General features: G+C 43.3%; 1 protein-coding gene across 1 annotated transcript in view; it reads left to right on the top strand.

Annotated features, from left to right (window-relative positions):
• The window catches only part of LOC122794927, a 1,846,783-nt gene that overhangs the window by 967,520 nt on the left and 855,518 nt on the right, over window positions 1-23,745 (top strand). The window lies entirely within an intron of this gene.

The raw sequence follows: 23,745 nt of genomic DNA on the forward strand, positions 1-23,745 counted from the left end.
GTGAGTATAGGGGAGGCATACAGGAGGGTAGAGAGAAGATGTGAGCGGCCATTGTCACTTTCGCTATTGGGGTTAGAAAAGATTTGATCCGTATAGAGACCCAAGTTTTTATTAACGGTTTTGATGGTCTGATTAATATGGATATCAAATCTAAGTCTGTTATCTATGGAAACTCCTAATAGTTTGGTATAGGAGTCTGAGAGATGACAGTCCCATTTTTGGATTGGATAGAAAAGGATAGAGGTGTGGTCTTTTGAGTGGGTTGGAAGAGTAGTAATTTGGTTTTGTTTGGGTTAAGGATCAATTTACGTCCTAATAGCCAGTTCTCTACTGCCCTGAAACATGTTTGGGTTTTGGATAATAGGTTGTCAGGAGTAGTGTCAGCACAGACTAATGTCGAGTCATCTGCATATTGAATGCAGGTTGCTTCAGGGATGGCTTTATACAGGTCATTTATAAAATAGTCAACAGAAGAGGCCCCAGTATGGATCCTTGGGGTACTCCTATAGTATTGGGTAGGAGGTTGGAAAGTTTAGTATGCCAAAGTACAGCTTGTTTCCTATCAGAGAGATAGCCATGAAACCAATCTAGAACTTGTTTGTCTAGTTGGAGATTTTCTAGTGTATGATGTAGTAGCTGGTGGTTCACCATATCAAGGCCTTCGATAAGTCAAGAAATAATGCTGAGGATATTTTTTGTCATTTCGATTTTGATTGATAGTGTCGGTGAAAGAGAGAAGAGCAGTGGTTGTACTATGATGGGGTCTAAAACCATGTTGTGTGTCTGTTAGTAATTTGTTCATGGTAAGATAGTGAAGGAGTTGTTTGTGTATACACTTCTCCATGATTTTGGCCAATGGTGACAGTATTGCTATGGGCCTATAATTTGATAGCTCGGTAGATAGTCCTCCTTTGTGGAGAGGGATAACATGGGATACTTTCCATATTGATGGGATTGTGGATTCTGCTATGGTTCTATTGATTAGTATTGAGATGGGGTACGCTATGACATCTGCTGCTATTTGTAAGTATTCCGCTGGGAGAAGGTCTGCAGAGAGAGTAGTTGGTTTTAGTTTCTTCAGTAAGGAACATATATATGCAGTAGGGACGGGTTGGAATTTAAAGGTCGTTTCTGACTTTAAGTTTTCAGTTTTAATGGAGTTGGTGGATGGTAGTTGGTTAGCTAAGGACTGTATAGTATCGGTAAAGAAATTGTTAAAGGAATTTGCTACGTCTTCAGGTGTTTTGTCACTTAGTGTCTTTGGGGTAGGGGTAGAGGATTTCCTGGGTGGAGAAGATTATTTAATCCAGTCCAGAATTTTTGAGGGTTGTTTTGGTGTTTATTTTGGAGTTGGCAATAGTAATTTTTCTTATCAGATAATGTTGCTTTTTTGGTCTCATTTCTTAGTTGTTGAAATTTTATGCGGTCTGGGGTTGATTTGGTTGAATGCCAGGTGTTCCAGGTTTTGTTTCTACTTTTGATTAGTGATATGGTATTTTTTGTTAACCAGGGTGCAATATTTGTTTTTATTCTAATTGATCTTATTGGGGCATGGGACTCAAGTATAGCTAGGAATGTCCTATTAAAAGATATACTGCCTCCTCTAGTGGGAGATGCTTAAGGGGTGCCCAGTTAAAGGATTTAAGTTCCATCAGGAATTTAGTGAGGTCTAAATGCTTCTTATTTCTGACTGGCCTATACCTAGGCTGGATGGAGTTTATTACCTTCTTTTTCATAATATAGGTGATGAGATGGTCGCTTAGATTGTTTGGAAGGGTTCCGGCCATATATGTTTGGGGATGACTGTTGATGAGGATCCAGTCTAGGATACTCTCTTTTTGATTAATATTACCTATTCTGGTGGGGGAAGATACTAACTGACAGAATCCTTGTAAGTTGATGTGGGTAGGGTTGTCTTCTGAGGAGCATTGCTTCCAGTCTATATTGACATCACCTAGGATAATGGTTTCTTGAGGATAGTTATTTGATAGCCAGCTGAGGATATGTTCAAGGGTGTCAGAGTTATTCCCGGGGAATGTAGATCACAATTAGATTGATACTTTTGTCTTTATTTATTTGTAGTTTTAGTGCAAGTATTTCAGCATTAGCGATCTGGGGTGGTTGAGGAGAGTTAATAGTGACATTCAGTGTGCTCTTATAGAGCACCGCAATGCCGCCTCCAAATTTTGTCAGACGATCAGCTCTATATATATTATAGCTTGGTGGCATTAACTCATTGTCTTTGGTCCCTTGCTTTAGCCAGGTTTCAGTTAGACACATTATATCTGGGTGGTACATTGCTATTAGGGCATGTAAGTTATGAATCTTATTATTTATACTTCTTATGTTTAAGTGATATATTTGAAGAGTGTTTGGTTGAGTAAGCGGTAGGGCATTTGCAATTGGAGTGGATAAGGGGCCTGGGTTGGGATGAATATCTCCATCTATAGTTATATTTTTCTTAGATAGTCTAATAGTCTCATAAGCTTGAGTAATAGTTTAAGTTCATGCATGTATTTGGGGTGCTTTAATTTAAGTTTAAGTTTAAGGGGGTTGTGATGATTGGGATGATATATTTTACTGGACAGATGGATGGTGTTAGGTTTAGTACAGCTTAGGGATGGGATGGTACTAGTTTGGCCTCTGGGGTAGTAAAAACCTGATAGTTCCTGGTCTTCATATCTAGTTATCAGATATAGTTTGATAATAAGTAGTAGAGTACAGGATACAATTTTTAGCATTGTATATATATATATATATGTATATATATATATATATATATATATATATATATATATATATATATATATATATATATATATATATAAACTGGAAACAGGCAAACAACCAGAACCACAGAAAAATGCTGAAGACCACAGACAACCTTACAACCCAGAGTCCAAACAGAAGATCCTTAACGCAAGTTTTATTTAGCTCAAACAACAAGCGTTTTCGCCACTAATACAATTGTAGCTTCATCAGAGATAAAATTTGAATCAAACAAGCCAATAAAAGTAGTCATAAACAGGAAATGACACAAAGAGTACGTCAGCAGGTGAATACTACTCAGAATACCTAACGAGACAACAAGGTGTATACTAAAATCTGCTTATCAAACATGTAAAGCACATGTAAATTCAACAATATATATACCCATGGTGTCAAAAGTTACTCCAATTGTTCATACAGAAATTGCAAAATACACTCTTTTTGCATTACAACTGATACTATACGTACCATAGAAACTGTCGTCTCAAACGTAATACGTTTTAAAATACTTTACAAGTGTTAAGTAACCACAAATATCCTAACTAAAATGGAGCCTAAAAAGGCTGAATCGTCAATATTAACAAGTGGCCATGTCATAAAACATTTTTATGTATTCTAACAATCCTATATATATAAAAAATATATATAAGAAATATATATACTAAATAGAAATACATAACAAGACTAAAAATAAAAATGAAAACAAGCTACATAAAAATTAACACAAACTGCGTCTGAGAAGGCAGTTTTTAAATATTCCAAACAGTCCCTAGGATATTTGTGGTTACTTAACACTTGTAAAGTATTTTAAAATGTATTATGTTTGAGACGACAGTTTCTATGGTACGTATAGTATCAGTTGTAATGCAAAAAGAGTGTATTTTGCAATTTCTATATGAACAATTGGAGTAACTTTTGACACCATAGGTATATATATTGTTGAATTTACATGTGCTTTACATGTTTGATAAGCAGATTTTTAGTATACACCTTGTTGTCTCGTTAGGTATTCTGAGTAGTATTCACCTGCTGACGTACTCTTTGTGTCATTTCCTGTTTATGACTACTTTTATTGGCTTGTTTGATTCGAATTTTATCTCTGATGAAGCTACAATTGTATTAGTGGTGAAAACGCTTGTTGTTTGAGCTAAATAAAACTTGCGTTAAGGATCTTCTGTTTGGACTCTGGGTTGTAAAGTTGTCTGTGGGCTTCAGCATTTTCCTGTGGTTCTGGTTGTTTGCCTGTTTCCAGTTTGTTTGTATAATGGCAACGGGCAGTCCTGTTAGCTCTAGTAGTCCTAACATTTTTGGAACAGCTGTGCCGGCAGTAGACAGCAACAATATTGATATACCTTCTTTGTTGGCTACTCTTTCGCAAAGGTTGGACCAACTGAATGCTCGAATGGATGCTTTGCATCATAGTGGATCGAACAGGATGACATCAGCTCCTCTCCTTCCAGGTGTGCCGTTTGCTAGTGGACAGACTAGCGATAGTTTGGATGTACCAATACCGGCAGCACAACTACCGGCACCTTATTCTGGAAATGGTAATATTTTGACTAACAACGTATTTCCATCATCTAACATTAACCAACTAGGCGGCAAATCCTCGTCGGCTGTTACAGCAGGGCAGCCTCTTATTTTACCTGCCGCTGCCAATAACAATATCTGCTTGCCTAACGGCTCACATGGCTCTCTTGCTCTTGGTGCACCTATTTCTGTTTCAGATTTTGGTATTGGAGATGTGCCTTGCTTATCAGATTGGATTGGGAACACTGATATTTTTTCTTTCACTGCACCATCTCAAAACAGTAACTCTCCTAATGTTCAGGGACAAGAAATACCCCGCATAGAAGGAATTGCTGATAAACTTAGATCCTTTGACAATAAATTGCTGAAATTAAAGAAGTTTCAACTCGAATCAGCATATTTCCAGCAATGTATAACGGAGAACTTAATTCCAAAGGGATTGCGGAATAATTTTTTGCCCTCAGGCCTCTTGGTGGACTTGCTCTTTTTTGCTGATCTCAAAGTGCTTTTCCAGCAACAAGGTGCACAACTGTTGGAATTAATTGTAAAACACTACACTGCTCATATCTGTACATTAACAACTGATATCAATGCTTTGGACAATGACATCAAGTTAGATATTGATTTTATTCGATACAGATATGATTACAATCGAATTCTAACTAGTATTGATGCATTTTTGGTTAAATTAAAAGCTAATAAATCTAAAAAACTTGTCAGAGACAGACTGGCTTACCAAAACTACAGCGCATATCCCAAGCTTGAGTTATCTAAGTCTAGGCTGGCGCCTGTAAGTGGCAATTCTGCCTGTTCGGGCCCCGAAGCAGAGAACCAAGCTGGTGAGGATGGCATATGCGATGAGGTATTGGAAGATGTTGTTGAAGGGCCTAGACATAGTAATAGGATAAAAGCTTCTAAAAGTACTGGTATTGGCTATAACAACGCCCATTCCAACACTAATAAGCACAACAAAAATAACAATTTTTTAGGTCCACGCAACAACTGGACCTATGTCAACAGGAACAGGAATCGGAACAACTAGGTGTTTCCATTCTTTCTGATTCACCTTCTGATAATACACGACCTATTATAATGACTAATAGGAATGGTGATTTTAAGATCTATAATTTTTCAGATGTTGAACTTGATGACGATTTAGTAGAATTGCTGGCTTATGAGAATACCTTTGTCCCAAGTAGGCAGGGCAATTTAGCGAAGGTCATTATTGACCTAAAATGCTTTGTCCGTAAATTAAATTTAAAGTTGTTGTTCAGCAATGATACAGGTACATCAGGTCCCCCTTTAAAACTACCCAGTGTATTTAATCCACCTCTCCACGCACTTCTTCATCTTTTTGAGAGCGTGTGTGAGGTTAATTTGAGACACCAGTTCTCTTTACCACAAAGCAAAAGAGCTTTTAGTAAATTTAATACTACAAAAGAACAACTTTTGTCCTTAGATAATCTCTGTCACTTGCCGATTAGATTGATTAAACCAGATAAAGGTGGTGGCCTTGTGATCTTAGACGACCACATATATAAAGAGAAGATGGCATTAGTATTGAGTTCTCCTGCTTATTGCACTACCTCTATTAATGAAGTGAATGGGGCACATCGTAGACTCAGAGGTTATTTTCGGGACCTATTTCTGGCTGGGAGAATTGATGTTGACATTTACAACTTTATCGACATCACTCTTCCTAAAATCCCAGTCATGTTTGGCATTCCCAAAATCCACAAGGATAGTATTAATCCTCCTATGAGAGCCCTTGTGGATGGTAGGTCGTCCATGACCTATCCATGCTCTAGACTCATTGACAGCATTTTGTCTAAGTATCTTAAATTCATTCCAGGTTTATGTAAGGACTCTTGGTCCTTTTTGGAGAGTATCAACGGTATCCCTTTTGATAATATGTGTAATTTCCTCACTATTGACGTCGTTGATTTATACACGTCCATTCCACACCAAGAAGCTGTTGAATGAATTGGCCTATTTTTAAATGACCTCGAAGCCCCAAAAGCAGAAGTAGAGCTAGTTACTGAATTATTGGATATTGTCCTTACAACTAATTTTTTTATCTTTGATCAGGACTATTTCCTTCAAAGGCAGAGAGTTGCTATGGGTTCCCCTTGTGGGGCGAGCATTGCCAATTTCTTTGTTGGCTACTGGGAGAAAAATTACCTTAGAAATAAACCTGATTTAATGCAATATGTCAAGTTCTATACTAGATTTCTTGATGACATTTTCATTTTGTTTAAGGGGTGTAATGTAAAGGCTGATTCTTTTGTCGACTCTTTAAATACAGCTACTGAGTTCTTGAAATTCACTTCTAAATTCTCTTTATTTGAGATTGACTATCTTGATGTGAAGTTGGTTAAAGATTGCAATAATAAAGTGTTTTCCTCTACTATCTACAGGAAACCTACTTATTGCAATTCCTTTCTCCACTTTTCAAGCTTCCATCCGTTCAAACAGAAGCGGTCCATTGTGAAAGGCCAACTAGTGAGGGCAGGGAGAATGTGTAGTACAATCACTGACTTTCAGACAGAATGCAATTTCCTTAAAGAAATGTTTTCTAACCATGGTAACCCACCCTCATTGTTGAACAAGCTTATTCAAGAAGTGGATAGGAAAAGGCTAGATGGCTTTTACAAACCCCTGCTCAATCAAGTAGGTATATGGCATCATGAGTCCTTAGTTACACAAGTTTCTCCATCATCGGACCCAGGCTTAAGCTAAGCTTCAGGGCCACCTACCCCTGGTGAAGAGTGTTGCTTCTCTCTGAGTTTTGTTACGACTTTCAGTAGTAACTCTCAAGCCATTTGGTCTATTATATGTAAAAATGGCATTTTATCGCTAATAATTCACTCCTTGCAGATAAATTGGGTACCTGGCCTCGTGTTGCTTATAAAAGAGGCAGTAACTTAAAAGAATTATTACAGAGGGACTTGTCCCATAATTCATTTAGTAGACGGAAAGGAATGTCTCCCTGCGGTTTTTGTAATTGGTGTAAAATGGTTAAAGCAGGGGACACTTTTGTCGTTAGGAAGAGGAAGTATCTGATTCATTACCCGTTAAATTGTGAAAGTAAGTCAATTGTATATGTGGCCTTATGTGATTGCTGCACTGCATTTTATATAGGTAAGACGGACAGAAAAGTCCGTGAACGTGTTTACCAACATGTGTATGCAATCAGAAATAAAAAGATTGAAAATGCTTTGGCTAAACACGTCATCTTTAATCCAGGGCATAGCTTCCATTTTATGGCCATAGATCAGGTTCCAATTAACATTAGGGGGGGGGGGGCTTCTTCATTGATCCTTGAGAACCGTGAACTTGAATGGCAATTGTGATTAGATGCCTTCAAGTTCCCAGGACTGAATGAAAACTGCAATATTTCAGCAGTTTTAAAGTTGAGGAGTTATTTGAGATAGGGACTGTTTGGAATATTTAAAAACTGCCTTCTCAGAAGCAGTTTGTGTTAATTTTTATGTAGCTTGTTTTTATTTTTATTTTTATTCTTGTTATGTATTTCTATTTAGTATATATATTTCTTATATATATTTTTTATATATATAGAATTTTTAGAATACATAAAAATGTTTTATGACATGGCCACTTGTTAATATTGATGATTCAGCCTTTTTAGGCTCCATTTTAGTTAGGATATTAGTGGTTACTTAACACTTGTAAAGTATTTTAAAGCATATTACGTTTGAGACGACAGTTTCTATGGTACGTATAGTATCAGTTGTAATGCAAAAAGAGTGTATTTTGCAATTTCTGTATGAACAATTGGAGTAACTTTTGACGCCATAGGTATATATATATTGTTGAATTTACATGTGCTTTACATGTTTGATAAGCAGATTTTTAGTCTACACCTTGTTGTCTCGTTAGGTATTCTGAGTATTATTCACCTGCTGACGTACTCTTTGTGTCATTTCCTGTTTATGACTACTTTTATTGGCTTGTTTGATTCGAATTTTATCTCTGATGAAGCTATAATTGTATTAGTGGCGAAAACGCTTGTTGTTTGAGCTAAATAAAACTTGCGTTAAGGATCTTCTGTTTGGACTCTGGGTTGTAAGGTTGTCTGTGGTCTTCAGCATTTTCCTATATATATATATATATATATATATATATATATATATATATATCTACAGAGAGATATAGATATGTACATACATATATATTTTTTAACAAGTAATTATTTATGAAACAGGAAATTGCAATAACTTAAGAATAAACAAGACAAAATTCAAATTCAGTAAGTCATAACTAGTGTATGATAAATGTATGCAATCCATCTGGAAGCAAAGCGGGTCTTTATCTATTAAGTTGCACTGGTCAGTTACATGAAAATCCAGTGCAAGAGCTGCCTCGTAAACTCTATGGTTCACTAACTCTCATATCTGCTCTGCTGCTCTCTGCTACTCTCTGCTGCTTGACTAGATTATAAACTGGACAAAACAATTCTCTAGATAATGGCTGACCAATAAATTATGGAGCTTGGACACATACTCTGCACCAGAAACAATACCCTAGAAATTTTAGACAAAAGATACTTCTTGGTCAAATATCCTCCTAAGTGATACAGTACTAAATATGGTGTATCAGTCTGCTGAATCAGTCCTGAAACCTGTGTAAAACCTGCAAACCCCACAGACCTGATGGCCTCTCCTGAATACTCCAACTGAAGATGGATCTAGCACTCAAAATTAATAGCATTGGAATGGACTGATACTCTCTTGGCTGCTAAAAAATTGCAAAAATGTCTGAACAGAACAACATGTACTGTATCTGAAAAAGAAATACCCCGGGATTCATGAAGCCTTCACCAGGTGCACGCATAGCGTAGGCGTTATAATGCCAAATATGGCCGTCAAGCGATTCAGGTACAATCCAATTCTACGTGCACTACCGGCGTACACCAGATCTGCGCAGCCCCCGACGTAGGTATGCTAATCACCCCATGTGCAGTGTTGCACCATGCAAATGAAGGTATATAGCGATTCATGAAGTGGTGCAGGCGTAGCGTAAGCCCAAGGAAATGTAAACCAAAAAACACGGTTTACATTTTCCCAAACAGAACATCGGAGCTATGGAAGAGGGCCAGACCCAGGTATCACAACGTTAACATATGCCAATGGCGAAATACACAGCCAATGGCATAAGAAAAGATGCACAAAACATAAATAATAACATTTAATGCCATGTCCACAGTAACGCACAGCACAACCGCAGGGCATGTGTGCGGAAGCTGTAACATAAAGAAATAATATAAAAATGTCATAAAATCGCAGTGTAATAGAAATCAGGTTTACAGCATAATACACAATGGTAGGCATGGAACACCACAACCAAGGTGCAAGGGTTGCTAAGGGCTTGTGATAGTGTTCGGCATGGTAACTATGAATTAGTAGTCAATGCCATGCAAATGAGGCAGATAATACTGAATCGCAAATATCCCGCCGGATGAAGGTTGTACCATACGGCGCAGCGGTATAACACCGAGGAGTGGATCAGAGGAGATACATGACATCAGCAGAGGGGTGTGCCACCGTAGCAGTAAGCACATTGGAGCATTGCAAATCTGGCCTGTCCGTTGCTAAGCAAAGCTGCAGGACAGGGGTGGGGAGGAATCGTTTAGCTGAGAGCACACATGGTGGCCAAAAGCACATGTGTACGAGGATGAAAATGTGCCTGAAACCCAGTAATCGGACGCACGCGCTGCAAACAATAGCAGAAACAGGAAGGTCAGGGGAAGAAAAGAAGGAAATGTGGAAGAAGGGTAATTGGAGTACTAATGAGCAATCAACACCAATCAACCCACGAAGGCCAATCGATGGCAGCTGACAAGTCTGCTTGCAGAAACCTGCAAAACAGGATAGGGGAGGCATTTGAATACAAAGAAAGGAGGGGAGGTATTGGATTGCAAAGATAGGAGACCTGACACAGCAGAGCAAAGCAAACCGACAGTAGACCGGCAGTAGCACACATAACGCAAGATACGCCAGGTCCAGGAAAGTACAAATGAAAGTAGGCTGCAGGATGCACGCCAGAAAATGGTAGGTGCAATGTGCAGAAATGTAAAGGGAAGGTCAAGAGGTAATCCATGGCAGGCAAATGTAATTCAACACCAAAGGAACCACAATAGTAGTTCCGGCAGTAAAACACATAAGATAACCTGTAGCTACGATTGTACATACACACCCTATGACATCATCGGTGTTCACAGCACAATAGTATAAAGTGTGAAAGCACCCAACACACACCTGTGTATTCGCAAACAACGCACCATAGGTGTAAACACACGGGGAACTTTTAAAATGTACATGTTGGGAGCTGCCATAGCTGTGATTCATCAGCATGTGTTAGAGACTGACGGTGTTGTGGAGGATGATGCCGACAACCACCGCAGGCCTCAGAGGAGAAGGAGAGTGTTCAGACCAAGGGTAACCTACCAGGGGCTACATGACCTGGAGATAGTAGAGCGTTACAGGGTGGACAGGGACATCTTACAGCAAATAGTGGAGCTGTGCCGGCCACGCCTGAGAACCAGAAACAACAGAGGGGAACCCATCCCAGTGGACACGAAGGTATGTGTAAGCCTGCGAATACTGGCCACAGGTACCTTTCAAAGGCCAACTGGAGATATAATGGTTATATCACAGGCATCAGCATCCAGGGTACTACACCAGTTCCTGGATGCCATGTTACCACATACCAATGAGCAGACATACTTCCCCAGAACTCAGGAGAAGTTGGCCAGCAATATGCGCCACTTCCACTGTGTGGCACAATACCCGGAGGTACTGGGTGTGATAGACTGCACGCACATACAAATCAAGTCACCATCCGGTCAGCAGGGTAGGCGCTACATAAACTGCAAGGGATTCCACTCCATCAACTGCCAGGTCATGTGCAATGCCTAGGGCATTATCATGGATGTGTATGCTGGCAGCCCTGGAAGCTACCATTACTCCCATATCTGGCATGCCTCACAGCTGTATCAGGTATTTGTCAGGGGGGACATCCCACATGGCCATCTCGTGGGGGATGCTGGCTATGCACTGGAGCCGTGGATGATGACTCCCATCAGAAATGCACACACACCCATGCAAGAACGCCATAATGAGGCACACGCACAAACCAGAATCATCATAGAGTGTGTGATCGGGATGCTGAAATCATGGTTCCGGTGCTTGGATACATCTGGTGGAGCCTTGCAGTACTCTCCAGGCACTTGTGCCCACATCGTCATAGTATGTGCCATGCTACATAATATGATCCTGCGGAAGTAGCTGCAGCAAGGACAAAATGGTGAAGGCCCTCATAGCCCACCGCAATTGCCAAGGCCATTACAGGCACAGAGGGATTCAGACCATGAACAGACTGTGCCAGCCCCAGTAGTTAGACGGAGGCATGCCCAATATGCCTACGCCTTGGCAAAGAGGGAACGTATAGCACATACTCTGGCAGTGTAGGCCCTTATGGACTGACACCTCTCCACCTGCACACACAGTAAAATGGATGGCACACAAACATGACCACCTGTAAATTGTAATGTATAGGTGGCCCAATGTGTGACTCCTACATAGGCAGCCCTCAAACATTGTAAACACAACAGCCAGTGGAACACGGAATGCCAACACCTGAACAGTACATGAGTCTTACAGCATATGTGCCTGTCACGTTCCCCACCAGATATATATATAAATATATATATATATATATATATATATATATATATATATATATATATATATATATATATATCTATATATCTATATCTATATATCTATATATATATATATATATATATATATATATATATATATATATATATATATATGTACACATATGCATATATATAATACAGATAGAAAGGGCAATAGAGGGATATATGGTGATATAGATGGATTCAGCGATATCTGCAAATATAATAGATAGTTCAACGACATTCATAACATCTTGGAGGTACAAATAAATAGGATAATGCCAACCATGGAATGTGTAACATACCGACATGCGTAACCACGAGGCTGAAAGACCGATAGAACACAGTACCGGAACAGTACATCCGCGAGTAATAGTATGATGATATGAAGGGACAGTTAGTTACCGCTGACGGTGTCGCGGTCCATGTAGGTACTGTGTTCAACTGTGTCTGTGCGTGCCGTAGTCTGTGTAAGTGTGCGTTGAGGGTGCTGTGTGTGTCTCTGTGTGACTGTAATGTGTGTGTGTGTCCGCAACATGTGTATGTTGGTGCCAAGTCAGAGGCTGATCAGTACGGTAGGTGTGGGTATAGCTAGCCAAAGGCATACGGTTACTACCTGTCCCACAGTAGGAGGGACAGCCCCACCCTGGGCAGGTGTGTCCTGACATAAAACAGTACAAAGGGCAAATGTCCGAGATGGTAGGACATAAATATGTCCCATATATAATGTAACAGTCGTATTTAATAGTTATGCCTGTATGTAAGAAACTTAAATGTTACGTGCAATATGATACGTAGCCAAAGTCACACAACAATAGGTATGTAGTGAGGATAAAAGTATGTGCTACCTGTGTACTGACCGTGGTTATGTGTTGGCCTGTAAACACCGCTGTGTGTCCCGCAAGTGTCCAACAATGACAATATGAAAAGGTGGCAACCCATCGCAAACAGGCTCTTTTAACAACACAACCACAATGACTGCAAATATCTGGGACAGAAATACAAGGGATAGCTGTCACTTACACATATCCCCTGATATATCGCTGAAATTACGGAGGTATACAAGTAGCAAGCTCACCTGCAGACGATATAGAAACCAATTAACAACGGCCCAATGTACAATCCCGTAACATAAGTCCACTAACTGTTAGCTCTCTAATTAGGGACGAAGCCCACACACATATATACAGATTATGTAGAAATGCAAGGCCCACAAACCGTATATGTTATGTACAACCACCGACATCCCCCACACTAGAAACTAAAGCAATACAAACTGTAATAGCAGCACAAACATCCAGTCAGTCAATTACATCTGCAGAACCCACAACCTACCATGTGAGAGACACAATTAAAGGCGTCATGCAAAATTGCAGGCGTTGTATAATGGAACAAACAGCCATGTTACAGGTTTTGATTGCAATACTCCATTATCAGACGTCGGGATGACAGGTACACCCACATGTTGAACCAAATACTTTACCTGTCACACACAATCCACGGGGGACATGAATCCAAACTATACTTGTCCCCATGCATAGCAGTTGCAGTTACACATAACAAAAACACAATACAGACCGTCTCCCTGAAGGTAGGGCAAATAGGCAACGCCCAAGTGGAGAATCCAATTATACCCCACTGTCGCCGCATAATTGGCGAATGGAGTAGCTGCACAGCTGATATGCAAGTAATTAGTCACTCAGGAACACCAATTGGCGGGATGAATCCACATGTTTCAGGTATTGACTTATATAAGGATGACTTGCCAGACATTCAAACCGTATGCTCATACCGAATAACAGTTGAAACACTGTGAGAGAGATAGAAACGAAACGCCATAACGACAACAAGGTATGTAGAACGCTCGATATGTAAGGTTATGTATTGCATGATCTGTATTAATTAGTTTTACTGTATGTATAGCCTGGTTTGCATTAATTAAACGTGTCCGCAATGCATAAAGTGGGGAAAGGTATTTATGTAGTGATGTTTTGCTGAGCATACTAACGCTTGTAGAAACTGTGCGTCCAGCAGTGGGACATAAGGTACACAGCACAGACACCACAAGGGATGCTACATGAGGGCATTAAACAGAACAATGCCATACAACCCGCCGTCAGTGGTAGGATATGTCCAACAAAGACGTGCCATAGCAGGGGATAGTATATGTTGATATACTGTCACAGCACACGTGTATGGGCATATAACGTTAATGACATATGTAAGGTGGTCCCGCTGTGCAAGTATGCTTTGCATTATGGGATACTATGTGAAATATGTGTAATGTATAGTATTATAGGTAGATATGACAGATATTCTACACAGCATAACAGGCATATCATGCATACCACAGGTATCGTCTATTGGTATGTACAATAACAGGATACATATGGCCTGTAGGTATGGGACATAGTAATAGCATGATAGCTAATCTAAATGGAAGGGCTACCAAGTAACCATGCACAAAGGACATGTAATAGCTGCACAGGTGCATAATGGGGTACTATGCAGTCTGGCAAGTCCATGTGCATGCACAACTACAGTGTTCACACTAGTGGCACCTCTCCAGGGTAGTGTCCTGTGAATAGCAGAGCCAGGTGTCACCTGCACCTCTGCACAGTACAGCCACTGCAGTGATCCCAGGCCTACATGTGTCTCCCAACCACCAAGGGAGGTATCACATGAACAGTGCTACTGAGTGTCCCTGCGTGATGTACATAGGACTTATGTTCCACAGCATGGTGAGTGTCCGGTTTGGGAATGTAACTCAGAAGCACATCCCACTCATTGTGGCATGTGTGCACATATCCATGAGCATGTTGCTCACAGTGGCCTCTGCTTATGTCGCATATGAGGAGTATATCCATCAATAATGTTGTGGACATGGGCCCTGTCTGATCAGCAGAGGTCACCCCTGAGTATGTAGTATGCAAATGTGTACAGATGTGGTGTCCATAGTGCAGCCGCATATTTAAACTGTCGGAGCTCAGCAAACGTTATGGCGTGTTAATGTTGTGGCATGTAAAGTTGTAGCTGTTGTGTAAGGTACACCCTAAATGGGGTGGTGTACCCTTGAATGTGTGTAGATGTCTTGAGTTCAGAGGTACAATGGGTGCCTATGTACCAGCTACACACCCAGTACAGATAGGTGTGGCCACGTAGAAGGATATCCATGCCACAGTGGCAATACGGTAACCACAGGAGTGGGTGCGACATATGTGTGTACTGCAAACATGTACAATGTGATATGTATGTAGGGGACCACCATCCATGTGATAGTCAGTGGGTGAATGGTGTAATGCAAAGGTGATGTGCATGCACCTTGTGTCATGCAGCTTGATGCCATGATAGTCATATTATGTATCTGTCACAGCGACACCCGTATGGTTGGAGTCAGTATCAGCTGGTGGAGCAATCATGGCGCTTGGTATGTAGGGGTTTGAAAGCTAGGCAGGGAAAGTCCCCCGTGCCAGCCTGTTCCGGAGGGAAGCATATACTAAACACGAGGGGCCCTATGACTGAGGACCGTGGTATGCCAAATGTACCTGACATGTAGTAGGTACTATGGTATGCTGGCCTCACTGTGTGTCCTGTCCATGAGCCACATACCATAACATCCTGAGACACAGGGTACGATGTGCAGGTGGATGTGTATGTTGTCAATACCAGAATGGGGAATGGTGCTGAAAGGCAATGAGAGGACAATGTAGGATGTGTGGACTCCCGTAACATCAGCAACTGCCCTGGTAACTGTATGAAAGGAGTCCACCATGTGTAGGGGCCACGCTCTGGCCTTAACAAGCCCAACCCAGGTGGCAGCAAAGGACAGGAGCCCAACAATGTCTCTGTGAATGACGTCCTTGATGATGTGCCCCATAGCCATGCAGAACATTCAAGTCAGGTGTATAGGACTATAGTCCCACTTGTGCAATGCGGTGCCACCTGTGTGTAGTGTGATAAATTCTGCTGTGTGCCATTCAGGGGCTACAATGTCTGAAACAAGGCTATTACTGAATATGGTGGCCTAGTGGGGAGACATGTAATTCAGAGGTTGGTGGACATCACAGCCTGGGACATTGGAAGGTGACATGGGGCCAGTGTCCCAGGACATATAAAGTGTAGGTCAGTACTGTGTAGGTGTGACCACAGGGACACCACAATGTTCATGTATGGATTGTGGCCCTGTAGTGAGTGAGAGGGTGTACTGTCAGCATTGAATCCATCCTCCAGCATGTTGCCAACAATACCTGGGTCTGCAATGTTCCTGAGTGACTGTTGTATGTGACAGCAGATGTGGGTGTTGCCATTGAATACTGACATACCACCATAATGCCTGGTGGTACACCCCGGAATGTGTGGCAGTCATGTTTACGTAGCTAGTCTTGGAGTATGTGATGAGGGACCCTGTGGCCCCACCACGGCTGACCAGTGAGCCACCCCACACATAGGAATGTACACCACTGTGCAACAGCCTACACCTGTTGTTGTACATCATATGTCCATGGAACATGACCACCAGAGTGGCATCTGTCATCTGGTGTGTACCATCATGGCTCTGTGTGGAATAGCATGATCCATGCAGTTGTGTACATGCTAATGAAGTGCACTGGGGTATGTGTCAGCATTTGTATGTGCATTGTCCATCTGCACGGGTGGCATGATGTTAACAACCGCTGTCAGCAGACGTCTGTAGTAGGTGTTGTAGTACACATGTACTGTGTATGCTGTGATGGGTGTGTTGCTGGGATGTGGCTAACAAGGTCAATTAGCATATGTTCGGAATCCACCAATGAGGGGATAACCCCAGGTGTGTAACACCAGTCACATGATGGTAGTGTCCATGCCAAGGGTAATGTAGGTCTTGGAGGTGGTGTGTATGGGTTGATCCAGCAGAGCGGAGGGTATGACTCATGGATGTGTCGGTACATGAGTGGCTATCCCAGTAAAGTGTCGGGTAGTGTCAGTCAAACATCAGTAGTAGCTGTCTGAGGCCCATTGTCCACTATACCAACATAGAAGGTATGTTACCCATGGGGTATGATGTTGACTCTGTCACTTGTTACAATGTGTATAGCGGTCCCGGACACAGTTAGTTGCACGTGGAGCACCTCTGATGCATTGTGCTAAGCAACTTGCCAGGATGTGTGCAAAACATAGTGGGATATGGGAACCCCTCAGCTGTGGGTGTGCCGGTCCAGGTATGTGCCTGAAAGGTATGGTCTGTCTATAACCTGTCATTGCAGGTGTGCTCTGCAGAGCCTAGAGGCAGGTCCCAGTCACTGCAGAGATGTTGGAGTGGTGCATTATAAGGTGTGACTTGCCTGCGTGCGTCACAGAGGAAGATGCAAGCATTGTGTCACATGACCCCATGTCATGCCTGCCAGTTACCGCCCTGCCAGTGACAGTTATTGAAAACTGGGCAAGAAAGGCAGTATAGAAGATGCAAGGCCTTACATGTGAGCTGTACTCCCAGGGCTGACAGGTGCAAGTCATCTGTGCCACAGCATTGTGTTTGACCAGGACAGTCATAGCGGACAGATACCACATGCCTGTGGAATGACAATAGGAGCATAGGCAACTGTTGAAGTGACACAGTCGGTCATTGTACAGTGGTACCGTGTCCGGATGAATGCAAAATGCTCCCCAGGGCTAGGCCCACACCCTCAGGGCTATAAGACTGGTGCGCTATTGCATGTCCCTGCACACGGAGTCTGTGAAGTGGCATCACAGGGCAGTCACACTAACATGGCGAATGACAGACATATCGTACCTGGTGAGGTGTGGCATGGGCGCATAGGTTATGTTGCAGAAGCTGTTACCCGACAGCAAGATGTAAGCGACTAACACCTTGTGTAGCCTGCTGTGTGGAACTACAGTGTGACTCCCTACAGAGTCAGCTATGACTGGTGTGTTGTGAATGTTATAACTCACTATTGGCTGTATGTGATGGGCACACATGAGTCTGTGGGCTATAAGCTGGTGATGTTGTCTTCCATGATGGGGGCTACCTCTGGTGCCTACAGTGAGTATGGAGACGTACTGCACAAGTTGTCCTCGTATGTGTGGCCAGTGGTGTAGATCATGTGAGACTATGTGATGGTGGGTGTGTTGCGAATGTTACACATCCCCAAATGACTGTCAGGTGCAGTCAGGGTTGGTGACAGCATTACCCCCAGCCATAGCTGTCAGCCTCCTGTCCCCAAATTGAGGAACATTAGCCCTCATACTGTGTGACAAATAGGCAAAACGTGGAACACTTACAACTGGCTTACTAACAGCGTCAACTAGGAAGGGCATATGATGGCTAAAATAGGCTGGTCTTACATATAAAAAAGATATTCCAATGAATTAATATGATTCCCATCTATTTAGCCATGGCTAGCAGGTAAACTATTTACAACAATGAATGTGTGACAGACCCTTCCAATGTGGAACCTTGAGGAACATGCACCTTTTAGAACCCCAAATGAGGTACGTTCCTCGTAATGAGGTACACCTGAGAGCTATGGGCCCAGCACAGCTGCAGAAGTGCATCCCCCACAGGCTGTAGTGCCGTATGTTGGGAGGTGAGCATTGAATGTGTACATGAGACAATTGCTCTGTTGCCACATGTATGACATATCCCTCATATAGACAGGCAGTAGCGCTGGTACGTGACAGTTGGACATGCCTGTATATACAACCATGTCCCACAGGATATGTGCGTTACGTGTGTACAACAGCTGTCATACCTTAAGCAAGCTGGGAAGTGTAGGACAGCCAGTGTACCTGTGGGAAATGATGTGGAATGGGCGCTATAGTAATCAGTAGCTCATGACATGCTCACATGTTCTGAACAAGTGCCTAGCATGACCATACAATACAGATAGGGTGTTGGATAATATCAACCCACAAGTGGTGATGACAGTCATTTAGGGTGTCACCGCACTATAACCCTGCTGAGTATGGTGTGCATGTCCATGAACCTTTAGCACTGTAGATGTTAGCAGTACAGATGTACAAGACAGCACGGATATTTGATTACAAATACCTTTGCATGTCACAGGAGTGTTCCACCAGTGGCCTGTTGACAGACTCACAACTACAAAAGGTGCAAGAGTGACATGTGCACAGCACATCAGTGCCAGCTACAGTAGAACAGGGTTAATGTGTTGACATGTGCACAGCACATCAGTGCCAGCTACAGTAGAACAGGGTTAATATGTTGTACCCCACCATCATTGTAGCCCATACCACACAGACAAATGTTAAGCATCTGTGTATGTAAGGCTGTGAATGGCCATGACCTATCAGTATAGCTGTGTCAGTATTGTGAACAACATACAGAATGGGCTGTGTGGGTGAGGTGTGTGACATATGTGCACAGTCTGATGGATGATACCAGCAGTGTCACCGCTAGGTGAACATCCCTGTACCCATAAACTACTACCTAGGCTGTGGTCAACATTATGGACACTGTGTAAAGTATGGTGCTGTGCAGGGCACCCCCCGACATGGTGACATCTCCAGGCCCCTTAGGTAATCATATGAGGTACCCATGTCATGTCAGGGTGCCATCCATGAGCACGGAGATCAATGGACAGGCATATACAGCATGTGGAGACCAATATTGGATCACATACCACCTGTAAGGGGTAATGGCTATGCATGGATGTGCGATACCAGCCTTCACAATCCACACCTCCACTATGCAGCATGCTGTCTACCTTGCAGAAGGACATTTGCTACACCATGATGATGGACATGCTACATGTCCATATCCTGATCTATATGACATATGTCATGGACAGCCACCATCCTAATACTAGGATCGCCACAGGCTGGACAGATCCCTGTGCCATATATGTGACATACTCCCGCCATACCATGCAACCCTGTCCATCAAAGCTGCACATGTCATCCCAGTCATACATGGTGTGATGGCCGCATGGTAGATGTAATATCAACTGACTGCATCAGTAATGTGGCACTGATGCACCTTGTGGTGGCACAATGGCTGTCTGTTACAGCATGGAAACCGTGCCCGCACATGCTATGGTTGATGACCATCCCTGCGAATGTCGTCTGACTAGCCATTGTCCCATGTCTATCACATGTGCAATACAGGCGATCCGTGGCAGGATGTTGAACAGTTGTACAGTGCTGTGTAGATGTATATGGCAAAACACATGCATGTACAGGTGTCCATGTGTATGTGTGCATTGTCACTGCTCAAGTCCATTACGGCTGTGTCTGTGTTGATATGTGAGATATACACAGCATCCAGGTCAACAGTAGTACCGTGGACACATCAAGGCATGTGCAGATAGGTAAGAACACAAGTGCAGGCAAATAGACATGCCCACAGCAAGATAGCATTTTCATGGAGTATGAACACTGTAATGAGGTGACACACATATATGGTGATGATATCCAATGCATAATGGGTGTGATATGTGTGACACAAACATGTCAGTCATGTCAGTGTCATGATGCTTTGCAAAGATAACTGTGCAGATGTAGTGGATGTCATAGAAATGTATGTGCAGCAGTATCTCTGTACATCTCTGAAACTGTGACCTGTCACCATCATTATGTCTTACAGATAATGCCCCGTACACGCCTCCCAGCATACACCCGCCAGGAGGATGATGTCCTCATCCCACAGCTCCATGACAACTATGACTTGTTGTTCAGCCATATGCCACAGCATGCCCAGCAGCGGGATGACCTGTGGCAGGATCTACGCAGGAGGGTGAATGATGTGGGTGGCCATAACCGCACCTAACAGCAGGTGCGGAGACACTGCACGGACCTGATACGACATGCAAAACAGTATGCCACTGCAATCACCAGGGAACAAGGTGGAATAGGTGGTGGGCCACCAACCCAGCCCCCACTCACACACACCAAGGAGCTACTGGCCAGTCTGGGGACACCCAGGGAACAGATTCCAGAAACACTAGCTGCCATCGTGGAGGTGGGTGTCTCCCAGCCAATGAGCCTAGAGTTGCCTGGTAAGTCAGCACTGCACATATGGCTATTATATCCCATGTAGTTGCATGTGTCACTGTACATTATGTAAAGTAACAACATATGCCAGGTATGTGGACACACATGCTGCATACTACAGTATGCTACGTTGTGTATGCACACATGTGCATACTATATGCTATTACACAGGTGAATGTGTTCACATGCACAGTGCAACCTTTGGCTGTCATACAGTCATGGATAATGTTCATACTGGTGTGTCAACCCTATACAGGTACCTCTGGCATGCCGCACAGACATGGGTCCGTTGCAGGTGAGACTATCATCAGTATCAGGCATGTTACAGTGTAGATCTATTTGCCATGTGGCCAGTTAACACTTGCACACCTGATGTTTGTTCCAGTCACGATATGCAGGTCGCACTACCCTTCATTCACACACGCCACCCATGTGCAATATATACAATTGTAATGATACACTGACTTGAAACCACAGTACTTGTCATTGCGACATGTGTGGTCAGCTGTGCATACATGGTGGAGGTGTTCTACAATGGAGGCATATGTAGTATGCATTGGAACAACATGTGTGGTACGCACACAGTGAGCTGTGATATGGGCAGCCCACAGGTGTCACTATTGTGTCATATGCCCCTGCATTGGGTGCACACATTGTGATGTGCCACCTGAAATGTCCCAGACATGTAGTGTTCTGTCTGCAATATTGTCACACTATCGCATGACCTATACCCCACATACCAAACATACAACCCGTTGACTGCATAGCCCTGTGGATTGTGACATATCTGACATCTATGGGTGTATGTCATATGGGACAACACAGACATGTGGAAAAGATGCCCATCACACACAATTGGCCAACACATGTGCACACATGGCCATGGGGGATGGCCAGAGACATGTAGCCACACAGTACTTGGGATGTGTATACACCCTGTTGCACATTGTCCACACATGGTCCAATTATAGCCTTAGTTGACCGATTATACAGTTGATGTGGTACACTGGACAACCTAAAAACCTGTGCACAGCTACTGGAGGTGTCACTGAAGTCTACCATATACGATCTGTTGAACATCATGACTGTGTTGCAGTTATGGCTATGCAATGTGTACATATTATGCATTCTACAGCAACATACATGCCTCATGTTGCCATGCAATGGCACAGTGTCTGTACTCCACACTGTATAGCAATGTAGACGGCTCACACTACCCTCCCATGCTCATGCACATTTGCCAAACATGCATTCTATCTGTAGGGCATACACACAACACTGCAATGTGAAGCCCATTATGATGCTGTACATGTGTCAGGACACCATTGTGTCAAACATGTATGCATGTTAATGCACATGTCAGCAGATTACATGTCAAGGTCACGTCAGCCATGTGTACTGTTATCCTGTTCTGGGCCACATGGTGTATCATGGGGATGCATGCATACTACCATGATTGGTGAACTGCATGGCTACTTATATGACACCTGCTTGCTGTAGTGTGCACCCCAGGGAGGTATGTGTACTAACACTATTAATGTCTGAGCTGCATGCCCTGCATGCCATCTGACAAATCACATGCATGGTGTGTCTGTGTGTGTCTGTGTTTGTGTGTGTGTGTGTCTGTGTTTGTGTGTGTCTGTGTCTGTGTGTGTGTCTGTGTGTGTGTCGGTGTCTGTTTGTGTGTGTGTCTGTGTGTGTCTGTGTGTGTGTGTGTGTGTGTGTGTGTGTGTGTGTGTGTGTGTGTGTGTGTGTGTGTGTGTCTGTGTCTGTTGTACTTTACAGTATTTCTTTGCATTCACAGGTGATGTAGGTGCGTTACCCTCCTGCGGTCCATCTGATGTTAGTGTCCCCACAGATACTAGCGGTGATGAACATATGCATGAGGTACAGGCAGGGTTGTCAGGGGCTGAATCTGTGCCAATGGTTACCATCCCAGCTATGTCCCCCTCTTCCCCACACACAGTTCTGCTGCCAACACATGCCGCATCACCGGTGGCCATAGAGGAAGGACAGTCAGCGTCTGTTGGCATGGAACAGGAATGTGTGGTGGCTGCAGAAGGTGTGTCTACACACCATGGTGTCAGTGTAATGACTGCAGATGTGCCACACAGGCATGTGGCCAGTGCTGCTCGGAGGAGGACCTCTGGCAGACATGCACCTGCAGGACAGAGCGCAGCAGCTGGTATCACCAGACGCATGTTCCAGACTGTAATGGTGGCACAGGCATGTGCTGAACGGCAGAACAGAGAAGGGCAGAGGCTGCAGAGGGCTGCTATCCATACCCTAAATGACAACATCCAGGCATTGGCAAATGCTCAACAGCAGATTGCTAATGTTCTGGATAGGTGATTAGGTGAAATGGTCGGAATCCTTGACCAAGGCATGGCAATCCGCGAGTGGGAGCTGTCTGTGCTGGAACACCTGGTAGGAGTGAGGCGTAGGCCACGTGGACGTAGGCCAGCAACACTACCTAGTGTAGGTCGACGTGAGCATGCCACCTCACATACCCGCTCCCATAGTGCCGGTAGCAGTAGCAGTGCAGCTGGTGCTGCGCTGTCAACACCAGGACACAGCAGGACATGTGGACATGGCCCTGGATGGTCTCAGCGGGGACACGGTTCCAGCGGATATGTGTTGTCGGACAGTAGCCACTCTGTACCTCCACCTGGTAGTGCCCATGCAACCCCAGGCAGGCACAGGTCACATGGCCATGGACGGACACAGTGAGC

Source organism: Protopterus annectens, chromosome 2.part1 (assembly GCF_019279795.1).
Source record: "Protopterus annectens isolate FY-2018-M chromosome 2.part1, PAN1.0, whole genome shotgun sequence".
In the NCBI taxonomy this organism is placed as follows: domain Eukaryota; kingdom Metazoa; phylum Chordata; order Ceratodontiformes; family Protopteridae; genus Protopterus; species Protopterus annectens.